Source organism: Lithobates pipiens, unplaced genomic scaffold (assembly GCF_037356315.1).
Source record: "Lithobates pipiens isolate NorthernLeopardFrog02 unplaced genomic scaffold, aLitPip1_a1.2 Scaffold_23, whole genome shotgun sequence".
Lineage (NCBI taxonomy): Eukaryota > Metazoa > Chordata > Amphibia > Anura > Ranidae > Lithobates > Lithobates pipiens.
The window spans coordinates 54,281,159-54,296,465 of record NW_027507785.1 but is presented as its reverse complement, the minus strand read 5'-3'; the positions used below and the strand labels follow the sequence as shown (position 1 = coordinate 54,296,465).

At 45.9% G+C, this 15,307-nt stretch overlaps 1 protein-coding gene across 4 annotated transcripts in view; it reads right to left on the bottom strand.

Moving 5' to 3' along the window:
• LOC143927535 (uncharacterized) overlaps nucleotides 1-15,307 on the bottom strand; it is a 69,820-nt gene that overhangs the window by 33,766 nt on the left and 20,747 nt on the right. The window contains exon 1 of one of the 4 annotated variants that reach the window (XM_077451653.1): nucleotides 3,530-3,869. The exons of 2 other annotated variants lie outside the window; for them this stretch is intronic. The gene's annotated coding sequence lies outside the window, so the exon portion shown is untranslated. Of the gene's footprint in view, nucleotides 1-3,529; nucleotides 3,870-15,307 lie in introns of those variants that run through there. One more of the 4 variants, XM_077451654.1, reaches the window with a different exon arrangement.

Sequence of the window (15,307 nt, the reverse complement as noted above, 5' to 3'; positions counted from 1 at the left end):
ATTGAGTTGGCCCACCCTTTGGAGCTATAACAGCTTCAACTCTTCTGGGAAGGCCGTCCACAAGGTTTAGGAGTGTGTCTATGGGAATGTTTGACCATTCTTCCAGAAGCGCATTTGTGAGGTCAGGCACTGATGTTGGGTGAGAAGGCCTGGCTCGCAGTCTCCCCTCTAAATAATCCCAAAGATGTTCTATCAGGTGGAGGTCAGGACTGTCAATTTCCTCCACCCCAAGTTTGCTCATCCATGTCTATATGGACCTTTGTGCACTGGTGCGGTGTCATGTCTGAATCCTGACCCCAACTCACTAGAACAGCTTTGGGATGAATTTGAGCGAAGACTGGGAGCCACACCATAATCCCTCTCCACCAAATGATTTGGACTAGTGCACAAAGCAAGGTCCATAAAGACATGGATGAGCGAGTTTGGGGTGAAGGAACTTGAGTGGCCTCAACCTGATAGAACACCTTTGGGAGGAATCAGGCCGCGTACACACGCGGGGACTGTTCGCCCAACTTTGTCCGTCAAACAGTTTCAGCAAACAGTCCGCTCAAAATTAGCATGGACGGACTTGCCCACACACGACGAACGAACAGTTTGCTGAAACCGTGCACGATGACGTGAACGGCACGTACGACGGGACGGAAAATACAACGTCCTATACACTGCATTACAACTTTCGGCGTGTAAATCCTTTCTGAGCATGCGCGGAACTTAGTTTGACGAACAAGCCTACACACGAGGGGACTGTTCGCTGAAACCAAGTTTCAGCGGACAGTTTTTTGGAAATTCCGAAAAACGTTGTTCAGCAAACTGTTCGCTGAAACTGTCCGCTGAAAGCCCACACACGGGCGGACTGTCCGCCGAAACACTGTTCAGCGGACAAAGTTGGGCGAACAGTCCCCGCGTGTGTACGCGGCCTTAGAGTAGAGACTGGGAGCTAGGCCTTCTTATCCAACATCAGTGCCTGACCTCACAAATGTGCTTCTGGAAGAATGCTCAAACCTTCCAATAGACACACTCCTAAACCTTGTGGACGGCCTTCCCAGAAGAATTGAAGCTGTTATAGCTGCAAAGGGTGGGCCAACTCAATATTGAACCCTATGGACTAAGACCGGGATGCCATTCAAGTTTATGTGCGTGTAAAGGCAGGTGTCCCAATACTTTTGACAATTTAGGGCTCCATCTCCCATCATGTTCAAGTCACCTACATTTACTGTACAATACTTCATCTTTATAAAGAAATCAACAAGGACAGTCTGTGCTGCTTACTACTAAACCAATTTTATTTTATTTTTATTTTTTTTGTACAAAGTAGACATATATAAATATAATGTGTGAAACGGAGGGTTTTAATATTTCTGAAATTTTAGCGAAAATCTGTGGATTTTGGTAAAACTTCACCATTATGGTAAAATGCATCTGAAGTCTAAAGTCACTTTTTTTTTTTTTTTTAATAAAATAACAAAGCTCTGTGCAATTGCTAAACGTGCCTAGAGTTTATGTGTATTATTTATAGTGTTTTATTTATTTTATTTTATATTATTTATAATATAATACAATTTAAAATTTTATTTTATTTCAATGGCCAGAATAAATAAAAAATTCTCACCAATGAAATAAATAAATTCCTAAAATCTAAAAAAAAAAAAAAAAAAAATGTAAGCACCCCTGTCCCCCCTCGTGCTCTCGTGCACGCCTGTCCCGCACGCTTAGCTCCAGACCTCCTGTAATGGTTTTTAAAGTGTTGCCTATGGAGATTTTTTTTCTAGGTACCGTAGTTCGGTGCCATGTCACAGGCGTACTCAGTTTTAAAGCATGACATGTTTGGTATCTATTTACTCGGCGTAAAACATCATCTTTGATATTAAAATGGGTATTATGTTGTGTTTTTGTGCATTAAAACTTGAATTTGTTCCACACATGGCACTTGTTCCAAAAAAAAAAAATTGTGTTTAAAAAAACCACTGCGCAAATATAGTGCGACATAAAAATAATGCAACATGCACCATTTTATTCTCTAGGACAGGGGTCTCCAAACTGCAGCCCGGGGGGGGGGGGGGGCAATTGTGGCCTTTTGCTCACCTTTATCTGGCCCTTGGGGTACTTTTCCTCCCACTGATACAAGACACTATTCCTTCCACTGGTGACATCAGCAATGAGGGCACTCTTTCTCCCACTGACACCAACAATGGGGCATTATTCCTCAAACTGACACCAATGTTCGCACACACTATTCCCCTCACCGATACTAGTGTTAGGGCACTATTCCTCCCACTGACACCAATGATGGGGCACTATTCCTCCCCCTGACACCAATGATGGGGCACTATTCCTCCCACTGACACCAATGATGGGGCACTATTCCTCCCCCTGACACCAATGATGGGGCACTATTCCTCCCACTGACACCAATGATGGGGCACTATTCCTCCCACTGACACCAATGATGGGGCACTATTCCTCCCACTGACACCAATGATGGGGTACTATTCCTCCCACTGACACCAATGATGGAGTACTATTCCTCCCACTGGCACCAATGATGGGGCACTATTTCTCCCACTGACACCAATGATGGGGCACTATTCCTCCCACTGACACCATTGATGGGGCACTATTCCTCCCACAGACACCAATGATGGGGCACTATTCCTCCCACTGACACCAATGATGGGGCACTATTCCTCCCACTGACACCAATGATAGGGAACTATTCCTCCCACTGACACCAATGATGGAGCACTATTCCACCCACTGACACCAATGATCAATGATGGGGCACTATTCCCCCTACAGACACCAATGATGGCACACTATTCCTCCCACTGACACCAATAATGGGGCACTATTTCTTCCACTGATACCAATGATGGGGCACTATTCCTCCCACTGTCACCAATGATGGAGCATTATTCCTCCCACTGACATCAATGATATGGGGAACTATTCATCTTGCAGACACTGATGGGGCACTTTTTCTCCCCCCTAATACCAAAGATGCGTTGTTTACCCCCAAGTGGCTACAGTCCGGCCCCCCTAAAGCCCTAAAGCCTGGAGGACAGTAAACAGGCCCTTTGTTTAGAAAGTTTGGAGATCCCTGCTCTAGGGCCTTTGATAAAAAAAAAAAAAAAAAAAAAAATTATATATATATATATAATGTTTGGTGATTCTAAGTAGTTTTCTGGCAAATAAAAATACAGATTTTTACATGTAGGAGAGAAATATCAGAATTGGCCTGACAAATTGAAAAGTGTTGAGGCGCAACCTCATATTATATAGTTTTGGTAAATCTAATGGAAAATTGTACATGCAAATTGTATAATGTATGGCCAGCCTTAGATTGTAAGCTCCTTCGAGGCAGGGACCGATACGAATGTACAATATGTAAAATGCTGACGCACTATAAATACCAGAAATACAAAAATACACAAAACAAACAACACAATGCTCTTTAGAGAATAGGGGGGCAATGAGCCATTGTACCCAGCTATCTGTCTAAAAAAAAAGGAGAATAAAGAAAAGTACTTACCTCTAGTAGCGTTGCTCCATTACTATCCTACACAGTCGCTGCCTTGCAATCTTTTACCTCCAGCTTGGAAGGAGAACCAGCTCGGTCTCAGCAGCCTCCAGGGATGGACAATCCGAGAGCTCAATGGCCTCCTTTGTCTATACACCTTACACCTGTGTCTGCTCTGGAGGACAAGTCCTGCCTGTCCCCGGGAGCACAGCAATTGTCCTTCAGTTCACGGGAGTTACCGGTGTCAAATTTGTAGTGTAACTTTTCATGCAAATCAAACTGGAGACGAGGAGAAACTGTGCAAACAGAGGCGTTCCCTGAGCTCTGCGGCTGCTGCATGGTCCAGGAATACCCAGGTGAATAGAAGACGCCACAAGGCTCTTCCCTGTAATCCCAGGGAGAGCCAAAGCCGGGTGATATCATCGTAATTGGCCCTTTGTAACTCATTAATGACAAAGAGACCTGGATTTGCATTGTTGGTGGTGGCAATTAAAGAGCGGGCCTTTTTGGCCCTATAGACTTCAATGGGAGCACATCAAAAGGGCATGGAAAACAAATACATAGCTCAGAACTGTCCCTGATTTCGAGGGACTGTCCCTGATTTGGAGCAATGTCCCTCTGTCCCTCTTTCCCCCTCATCTGTCCCTCATTTCGGTCTGATACATATAGTTGTATACAGGCATGTACTGGCCATTGGGACTGCTGGGAGTTTCCCGGTGGGCCGATGGCTCAGTGGGCCACTCTGATGTAAGGGGGCTGCTGAAGGGACACTCTGATGTAAGGGGGCTGCTGAAGGGACACTCTGATGTAAGGGGGCTGGTGATGGGACACTCTGATGTAAGTGGGTGTTGATGGGACACTCTGATGTAAGTGGGTGTTGATGGGACACTCTGATGTAAGGGGGTGCTGATGGGACACTCTTATGTAAGGGGGTGCTGATGGGACACTCTGATGTAAGGGGGTGCTGATGGGACACTCTGATGTAAGGGGGCTGGTGATGGGACACTCTGATGTAAGGGGGCTGGTGATGGGACACTCTGATGTAAGGGGACTGCTGATGGGACACTCTGATGTAAGGGGGCTGGTAATGGGACACTCTGATGTAAGGGGACTGGTAATGGGACACTCTGATGTAAGGGGGCTGGTAATGGGACACTCTGATGTAAGGGGGCTGCTGATGGGACAATCTAATGTAAGGGGGTGTTGATGGGACACTCTGATGTAAGGGGGTGTTGATGGGACACTCTGATGTAAGGGGGTGCTGATGGGACACTCTGATGTAAGGGGGTGCTGATGGGACACTCTGATGTAAGGGCGTGCTGATGGGACACTCTGATGTAAGGGGGTGTTGATGGGACACTCTGATGTAAGGGGGTGTTGATGGGACACTCTGATGTAAGGGGGTGTTGATGGGACACTCTGATGTAAGGGGGCTGGTGATGGGACACTCTGATGTAAGGGGGCTGGTAATGGGACACTCTGATGTAAGGGGGCTGGTAATGGGACACTCTGATGTAAGGGGGCTGGTAATGGGACACTCTGATGTAAGGGGGCTGGTAATGGGACACTCTGATGTAAGGGGGCTGCTGATGGGACACTCTGATGTAAGGGGGTGTTGATGGGACACTCTGATGTAAGGGGGTGCTGATGGGACACTCTGATGTAAGGGGGTGCTGATGGGACACTCTGATGTAAGGGGGTGCTGATGGGACACTCTGATGTAAGGGGGTGTTGATGGGACACTCTGATGTAAGGGGGTGTTGATGGGACACTCTGATGTAAGGGGGTGTTGATGGGACACTCTGATGTAAGGGGGTGCTGATGGGACACTCTGATGTAAGGGGGCTGGTAATGGGACACTCTGATGTAAGGGGGTGCTGATGGGACACTCAAAATGTAAGTGGGCCGGTCTGGATGAAGTCCAGGGCCAAATTTCTGTCCCAGTCCAGCCCTGGTTGTATATAAAATGCACTTTTTATCTTTCAAAAAGTGTTTCCCAGTGCTAAACCTTTCATCTATTTTCTAAATGACTGCATTTGTACATTTTAAAAGCCAATATAAAGGAATAGTAGTGGTAAAAAAAAAAGCCCTTGTGGATTTAATTAACCTTTTTTATTTAATTCTCCTTTAAAGGGGTGTGTCAGGGGGCATGTCCTATGCCTACATACATTTGTTAGTAGGTGTCCCTCATTCCCATCTCAAAATGTTGGGAGGGGTGGTTTGGTGTGTCTTGCTAGAGAGGTTTTTTGGGAGGGTGCATGTGATCAGCACAGGGCCAATCAGTACTATCCAGACAGAGGGTCAGGGGTCCTGCAGCCTCTTAGGACAGTCAGAAGAGAAGGAAAACTCCTCCTACAAGCTTTAACCAGACACTGATGGAAGTCACAAGACTGCCATATACTGCTGATGAGAAAAGGTATTTTAGCAGCTGATATTTACTAAAACTATTGCATTTCCATGTTCTGTGGGAGATCCAGATATAGTGAATGCAGGGTCCTGGGTTTAATAATACTTTAAATACTTTCATCTGATTCCTAAATTGCTGCATTTGTAAATCCCAAAAGCCAATATAAAGGAATAGTAGTGGTAAAAAAAAGCACTTGTGGGGTTAACCAATCTTGTTTTTTTGTACAATTCTCCTTTAAGGGGGCGTGGCAAGGGGTGTGTCCTATGCCTGCATACTTTTGCTGATAGGTGTCCCTCATTCACATCTCATAAAGTTGGGAGGTATGCAAATGTATGTGCGCCTTTAGTGCGTTTTTGGCAGCGTTTGTTTGCTGCCCTCCCAAAAAAGCCGCCACTGCTCAAGATCCATTCCGGACGTGTTTCTGCATGCATGTTTTTGGCGCGATTTTGATGTGTTTCCGGATGCACTCCAGTTGCTTTTTTTTCTTCTTTTTTCCTTTTTTTACTGTACTGGGGTACAAAGGGTTTTTGATGTCTTTCCACTCATTCCGGTGCATTTTTGATGCCTTTTACCGCGTTCCAGTGCGGTCCAGTGCAGGAAAAATGCAGCATGTTCTACTTTTATTTTTTTTTCTGGAACTGGAACACCCTGGAACTGACCACTTGGTGTGAACTATGCCCATTGGAATCCATAAAACCCACTTTCCATGTGTTTTTGATGCAGAAATAAAACGCACTGGACTGGACTGTGGCTTGGCCCCTAGGCCAGGCTTTCTCAACTCAGGTTCCTCCAGAGGTTGTAAGGGGTTTCTTGAGCAATGACGTTTGACGTCGCTTCCCTCATCCGATGTTATGGACCCAAGTTGGGGCCATCTTTCCATCACTCGGATCCATGCTTCTGAGGGCAAAGGATCGGATCGTCTCTGCCGATACCGATGGCTCCGGTAAGCGGTGGAGTTGACCGTAACGTGGCGGGGGCGGGGGGGGTGGCCTTTTATCTGAAAGCATACCGCCCACAGTTTAAGAACATACGCAGGTTATGGCAGCTATCTGCTGCCATAAACCCAGTATTTAATGTCAAAGTACACATGTATAACGATGGCGGGCGGTCCGGAAGTGGTTAAAGGAAAATGTATACACAAAAAAAAAAAAAAAAAAAGATTAGTTAAACCCGCAAATGCTTTTTTTTTTTTTAACTACTATTATTCCTGCATTTTACATTTATATATGCAGCAATTTGGAAATTGGATGAAAGATTTAGCACTAAAATATCCAACTTTGAGAACATATGGAATCCCTGGGTCACTCACTTTTTGCCTTCCAATTTTGATGCTTCCATACCTACCAAGACCTATCGATAATCTCCATTTATACTTCCATTCTCTGCATTCATGGTATGTGTTTATTACCATGTACTACCCCGGGGACCCCAAATACCTCTCATTTCTTTATTCCCTATCTATTTTTTCTCCTACCTAAGATTACTTTTTCTTTTATCCTCTTTCTCTCTTCTACTTTCCCCCCTATTCTCTCTCTCTCCTCTTTCAATTTACTCTTTATATAGTTCTGGTAGCACAACTTTTATTTCCTTGGTTATCATTATACCAATTGTACATAGTTCCAATATGTAGTATAAGATTTTAGATTCTATCATAAATTATTCATTTATAGGGGGGAAAGTAGAAGAGAGAAAGAAGATAAAAGAAAAAGTAATGTTAGGTAGGAGAAAAAATAAATAGGGAATAAAGAAATAAGTGGGGGCCGAGTCCTGCATTCGGTCTTTATGGACGATGAATGCTGGACTCGGGAGCGTGCCCGCAAGGTAACCCCCTTGGGGAAGCGCTTCTCCTGGGGGTTATCAGATGTGGGGAGGAGCCGTGAGAGCCACCGGGGGACCCCAGAAGAGGAGGTTCAGAGCCACTCTGTGCAAAACGAGCTGCATAGTGGAGGTAAGTATGACAATCACTTTAAACTACTTTTAGTTTATGTTGGAACTACAACTCAATATTCTTACCATATATGTGATCTTTTCTTTTGCTGCCACCATATGTACTTAGGTATACTAATTGTTAAAATTCAATAAACAAATTTGACAAGAAAGATTTAGCACTGGGAAAAGTGCTGAAACTGTGAAGCTTTTTGAAAGTTAAAAAGTACATTTTATATACATATACAGTGGTGTGAAAAAGTGTTTTCCCCCTTCCTCATTTCCTGTTCCTTTGCATGTTTGTCACACTTAAGTGTTTCGGAACATCAAACCAATTTAAACAATAGTCAAGGACAACACAAGTAAACACAAAATGCAATTTGTAAATGAAGGTGTTTATTATTAAAGGTGAAAAAAAATCCAAACCATCATGGCCCTGTGTGAAAAAGTGATTGCCCCCCTTGTTAAAACATACTATAACTGTGGTTGTCCACACCTGAGTTCAATTTCTCTAGCCACACCCAGGCCTGATTATTGCCACACCTGTTCATAATCAAGGCATCACTTAAATAGGAGCTGCTTGACACAGTAAGGTCCACCAGAAGATCCTTAAAAGCTACACATCATGCCGAGACCCAAAGAAATTCAGGAACAATTGAGAAAGAAAGTAATTGAGATCTATCAGTCTGGAAAGGGTTATAAAGCCATTTCCAAAGCTTTGGGAATCCAGCGAACCACAGTGAGAGCCATTATCCACAAATGGCGAAGACATGGAACAGTGGTGAACCTTCCCAGGAGTAGCCGGCCGCCCAAAATTACCCCAAGAGCGCAGCGACGACTCATCCAAGAGGTCACAAAAGACCCCACAACAACGTCCAAGGAACTGCAGGCCTCACTTGCCTCAGTTAAGGTCAGCGTTCATACCTCCACCATCAGGAAAAGACTGGGCAAAAATAGCCTGCATGGCAGAGTTCCAAGGAGAAAACCACTGCTGAGCAAAAAGAACATCAAAGCTCGTCTCAATTTCTCCACAACACATCTTGATGATCCCCAAGACTTTTGGGACAACATTCTGTGGACCGATGAGACAAAAGTGGAACTCTTTGGAAGGTGTGTGTCCAAGTATATCTGGCGTAGAAGGAACACTGCATTTCATAAAAAGAACATTATACCAACAGTAAAATATGGTGGTGGTAGTGTGATGGTCTGGGGCTGTTTTGCTGCTTCAGGACCTGGAAGACTTGCCGTGATAAAAGGAACTATGAATTCTGCTGTCTACCAAGAGATCCTGAAGGAGAATGTCCGACCATCTGTTCATGTACTCAAGCTGAAACGAACTTGGGTTCTGCAGCAGGACAATGATCCTAAACACACCAGCAAGTCCAACACCGAATGGCTGAAGAAAAACAAAATGAAGACTTTGGAGTGGCCTAGCCAAAGTCCTGACCTGAATCCTATTGAGATGTTGTGGTATGACCTTAAAAAGGCCGTTCATGCTCGAAAACCCTCTAATGTAACTGAATTAGGACAATTCTGCAAAGATGAGTGGGCCAAAATTCCTCCAGGACGCTGTAAAAGCCTCATTGCACGTTATCGCAAACGCTTGGTTGCAGTTGTTGCTGCTAAGGGTGGCCCAACCAGTTATTAGGTTTAGGGGGCAATCACTTTTTCACACAGGGCCATGATGGTTTGGATTTTTTTTCACCTTTAATAATAAACACCTTCATTTACAAATTGCATTTTGTGTTTACTTGTGTTGTCCTTGACTATTGTTTAAATTGGTTTGATGTTCCGAAACACTTAAGTGTGACAAACATGCAAAGGAACAGGAAATGAGGAAGGGGGCAAACACTTTTTCACACCACTGTATATATATAGATCAGCCCAAAATGAGGGACAAATGAGGAGAAAAGCCAATGTAGCGACAATATAAAAAAAGGGCCCAGAATACATCCCTGGGAATTACAGACCAGTTAGCCTAACATCAATAGTATGTAAACTCTTGGAGGGGATGATAAGGGACTATATACAATATTATAGTAATGAGAACGGTATCAGCAGTAATCAGCATAGATTCATGAAGAATCATTCTTGTCAAACCAATCTACTAACCTTCTATGACGAGGTGAGTTGCCAGCTAGATAAAGGAAGGCCCGTAGACGTGGTGTATCTGGATTTTGCAAAAGCATTTGACACATTTCCCCATAAACGTTTACTATACAAAATAAGGTCCGTTGGCATGGACCATAGGGTAAGTACATGGATTTAAAACTGGCTTCAAGGGCGAGTTCAGAGGGTGATGATAAATGGGGAGTACTCGGAATGGTCAGGGGTGGGTAGTGGGGTCCCCCAGGGTTCTGTGCTGGGAACAATACTATTTAATTTGTTCATAAACGACCTGGAGGATGGGGATGGGGTAAACAGTTCAATCTCTGTATTTGCGGACGATACTAAGCTAAGCAGGGCAATAACTTCTCTGCAGGATGTGGAAACCTTGCAAGAAGATCTGAACAAATTAATGGGGTGGGCAACTACATGGCAAATGAGGTTTAATGTAGAAAAAATTTAAATAATGCATTTGGGTGGCAGAAATATGAATGCAATCTATACAATGGGGGGACAACCTCTGGGGGAATCCAGGATGGAAAAGGACCTGGTGATCCTAGTAGATGATAGGCTCAGCAATGCCAAGCTGCTGCTAACAAAGCAAACAGAAAATTGGCATCCATTAAAAAGGGGATCAACTCCAGAGATAAAACAATAATTCTCCCGCTCTACAAGACTCTGGTCCGGCCGCACCTGGAGTATACTGTCCAGTTCTGGGCACCAGTCCTCAGGAAGGATGTACTGGAAATTAAGCGAGTATAAAGAAGGGCAACAAAGCTAATAAAGGGTCTGGAGGATATTAGTTATCAGGAAAGGTTGTGAGCTCTGAACTTATTCTCTCTGGAGAAGAGACGCCTGAGAGGGGATATGATTTCGATATATAAATACCGTACTGGTGACCCCACAATAAGGATAAAACTTTTTTTAAGAAGGGAGTTTAACAAGAATTGTGGCCACTCATTAAAATTAGAAGAAAAGAGGTTTAACCCTAAACTACGTATAGAGGGTTCTTTACTATAAGAGCATCAAGGATGTGGAATTCCCTTCCACAGGCGGTGGTCTCAGCGAGGGGGGCATTGATAGTTTCAAGAAACTATTAAGCCCCATACACACGGTCGGACTTTGTACAAACTTTCCCGTGGACATTTGTACAAAGGGCGTGGTCCACAAGTTTGTATTGCATACACACGGTCGGACTTTTTGACAACAAACACGAACGTAATGACGTCACAACGTACTGACGCCGCTTCAAAAGAGGACGTTCAATGACTCCTGCGCCACCTTTGGTCAACTTCTGTATTGTAGTCTGATCGTTTGCATAGGCTCTGAGCATGCGTGTTTGTACCTTGTACAAAAGTCCGATGCCTTTGCATACACACGGTCGGACTTTGCTCCTTCGGACTTCTGTTGTCAAAAAGTTTGTCCGTTCGCACAGCCAACAAAAGTCCGATGAAAACAGAAAAAGTTTGTCCGATGGAGCGTACACACCGTCGGATGTTGCTCCAAAACAGCTAATTTGCATGTTTGTTGTCAAAAAGTCCGACCGTGTGTACGGGCCTTTAGATAAGCACCTGAATGAGAGCAACATACAGGGATATACAATGTAATACTGACATATAATCACACACATAGGTTGGACTTGATGGACTTGTGTCTTTTTCAACCTCACCTACTATATAACTATTTAAAAAGAGATACAGAGGGACTTTGTCCCAAATCAGGGACAGTTGGGAGCTATGTTTCTCTTGTATTCCTGGATGTAATTCTCAGTGTATGTCCCAAAGCCCACGCTCCCTATTAGCGTGGCCTTGTAGTCAGGCCCACAGTTGGAATCTATAGTATAACCGTATCCTGGTAATAAGACATAAAGGACTGATGACGTAGATTGTGGTAACTGAGGTGAGCTGATAAATAGGAGATAAGAGAAAATGAGGTCTGTGATCCCTGGAGGATTATAGGTTTTATCAGTTTACAGAACAGATATGGAAACTGAGTGTATACTGAATGAGAAAAGGCAGTCCCGCCGGATTAACTCTTTCAGTACAGAAGCAGGCGAGAATTTGTAGCTTTGTTTTCTGCAGGTATGAACACGATTTGAAGAATAGTTTTGCAAGTGAAAGAGGAAGTATTGAAATAAAGGCGACTGGAGAATAGAAACAATGTCAAGGAAAAAGAGTAACAAAAGAAACATTGTTAGGGTCCTTTCACACGGGGCGGATCAGTTCTGATCCGCCCCGTGGATATCCGTTTGCTCAGCGGGGATCACTCCGCCGATCCCCGCTGAGCAGGGAGATGACCGGTCCGTCTCTGCACACTGCGCAGGGACGGACCTGTCATAGCGCCGCTCTCCCCTATGGGAGATCGGATGACGACGGACCGCAGTGCCCGTCGTCACCCGATCCGATCCGCAGACGGATGGTAAAATAGCTTTTTCCTCCGTTACACTTTTTCGGATCGGAGCGGGTCAGATGTCAGCGGACATGTCACCGCTGACATCCGACGCTCCATAGAGCTCTATGGAGCACCCGTTCAGGTCCGCCTGAAAAACTGACAGGCGGGCCTGAACGGGACGTCAGTGTGAAAGGGGCCTTAGAATGTTGTCAGATATTTGTTGTTCAAGAACTCTAGGTAAAGTAAATTAAAGGAGACAGCCAAAGCTTACAGCAAAATCCTTTGAAAACTATTTATTGGTAGTGATGGACGAACTTCCGACGGGACGTTTCGCGAACGCGAAACGCGAACGGACACAAACGTTCGCGAAAACGACCGTTCGCCGCGGGCTCCATTGACTTCAATGGGAGGCGAATTTCGCAAACCTTTAGGTCGAATTTGCGGCCACGGGGTAATTATTAGGGGGTAGCACGTAGTCCCACCACCTGGACAATAGCATAATACATGTATGAGGTGAATTTGGGATCGATAACTACAAGCATTTTTTTTTTATTTGGGAAATTGTTCTGACAATTCAGGACTATGGAGCTAATGAAGGCAATGGAGGAGAGGGAAGGTCAGGGACCAGGGTAGGCAAACAAGAGGGTGCAGGAGATACAGAGCACTGACAGCAGCACCGTAATACAGAGCACTGACATCAGCACCGTGACATACAGCGCTGACAGCAGCTCCGTGACATACAGCGCTGACAGCAGCTCCGTGACATACAGCGCTGACAGCAGCTCCGTGACATACAGCGCTGACAGCAGCTCCGTGACATACAGCGCTGACAGCAGCTCCGTGACATACAGCGCTGACAGCAGCACCGTGACATACAGCGCTGACAGCAGCTCCGTGACATACAGCGCTGACAGCAGCTCCGTGACATACAGCGCTGACAGCAGCTCCGTGACATACAGCACTGACAGCAGCTCCGTGACATACAGCGCTGACAGCAGCTCCGTGACATACAGCGCTGACAGCAGCACCGTGACATACAGCGCTGACAGCAGCTCCGTGACATACAGCGCTGACAGCAGCTCCGTGACATACAGCGCTGACAGCAGCTCCGTGACATACAGCGCTGACAGCAGCTCCGTGACATACAGCGCTGACAGCAGCTCCGTGACATACAGCGCTGACAGCAGCTCCGTGACATACAGCGCTGACAGCAGCTCCGTGACATACAGCGCTGACAGCAGCTCCGTGACATACAGCGCTGACAGCAGCACCGTAAGCAGCCCCAGGAGGAAGTCAGCACAGCACAGGGATGGTGTGATCCCCTCATAATAAGAACCCCCAGGAGGAAGTCAGCACAGCACAGGGATGGTGGGAGCCCCTCATAATAAGAACACCCAGGAGGAAGTCAGCACAGCACAGGGATGGTGGGAACCCCTCATAATAAGCAGCCCCAGTAGAAATATGACACCGCTCAACCTCTTCAAAGAGGAGGGTAGGGGCATATAGTACGGTGTGCTTTTTTGGGTCAGGGAAGTGAGCCAAATGAATTAAGAAGGTCTGTGTGCTTGATTCCAAAAATTGTTTATAGACATATACATGGTCTACTGATCACATGTGTTGAATTCCTCCGAGATCCATGCCTCATTCATTTTTAGAAATGTGAGGTAGTTAACACTGTCGTGAGCTAGGCGAGTACGCTTATCGGTCACAATCCCCCCTGCTGCGCTGAACGTCCTTTCGGACAGGACACTGGATGAGGGGCAAGCCAACAGTTCGATTGCAAATTGGGCAAGCTCTGGCCAGAGGTCAAGCCTGCCCACCCAGTAGTCTAGGGGTTCATCACTCCTCAGAGCGTCCACATCGGCCGTTAACCCAATGTAGTCGGACACCTGACGGTCTAGGCGTTCCCTGATGCTGGATCCGGATGACACCTGTCGATGGGTCGGCTGAAAGAATGACCTCGAGTCATATCCGAAGTCACCAACACATCTTCAAACCGGCCTCTTCTTGCAGGCGCTGTTGGATTGGTACCCGCAAATCCTTCTCTGGGAGTGGGAATTGCTCCTCTGCCAGCGCACGCAAAAGCAGAATGCAGCATTTCTCGAAGCAAGGCCTGGAAGTGCTGCATTCTGACAGCCCTCTGCGACGGCGGTAACATTTCCGCCATTTTGTGTTTGTACCGGGGATCTAAGTACGTTGCCACCCAGTACTGGTCCTTGACCCTCATGCTTTTTATACGGGGGTCCCTATTAAAACACTGGAGCATGAAGGCCCCCATTTGCACTCAAGCGGAAGGTATGTGGTGGTGGTGGTGTTGTTGGTGGTAGTGTCTTTGGGGGTGCACATAGCAGAGAGTGAAGAAGAGGGTGCAGATCGAGAGGATGAGGAGGGTGCAGAAGAATAAGGCTGAGTGAGCCACTCAACCAAGTCTGGTGCGTCCTTTAAAGTAATTGAACGCACCTTCTGCAACTTCCCACTTTGGCTCAAGGCTGTTGCTCCTGCCCTACCCCTACCACCCCTGCGGAAGGGCCTGCCTCTTCCTCTGCCTGTCATTTTTTAAATCACCCTGTGACAAAACTCTTAGTCCCTATACCGCTGAAGGACTGCTGCAGTATAGGGCAGCGGTCAGCAGTAGTGCACGTCAACCCTATGTATTGTGGACCGATAGCGGTCCTTACAGAACAGCAGACTGTACTGCACTCAGGCCTATGTACCGTAGCACCCTATACCAAGTTACCAGTCCTTATAAAAACTTTTGTGGACCAAGCAGGTTGTGTGTTAGTGTTTAGCAGACTGTGCGTCAGTCCCTATACCGCTGAAGGACTGCTGCAGTATAGGGCAGCGGTCAGCAGTAGTGCACGGCAACCCTATGTATTGTGGACCGATAGCGGTCCTTACAGAACAGCAGACTGTAACGCACTCAGGCCTATGTACCGTAGCACCCTATACCAAGTTACCAG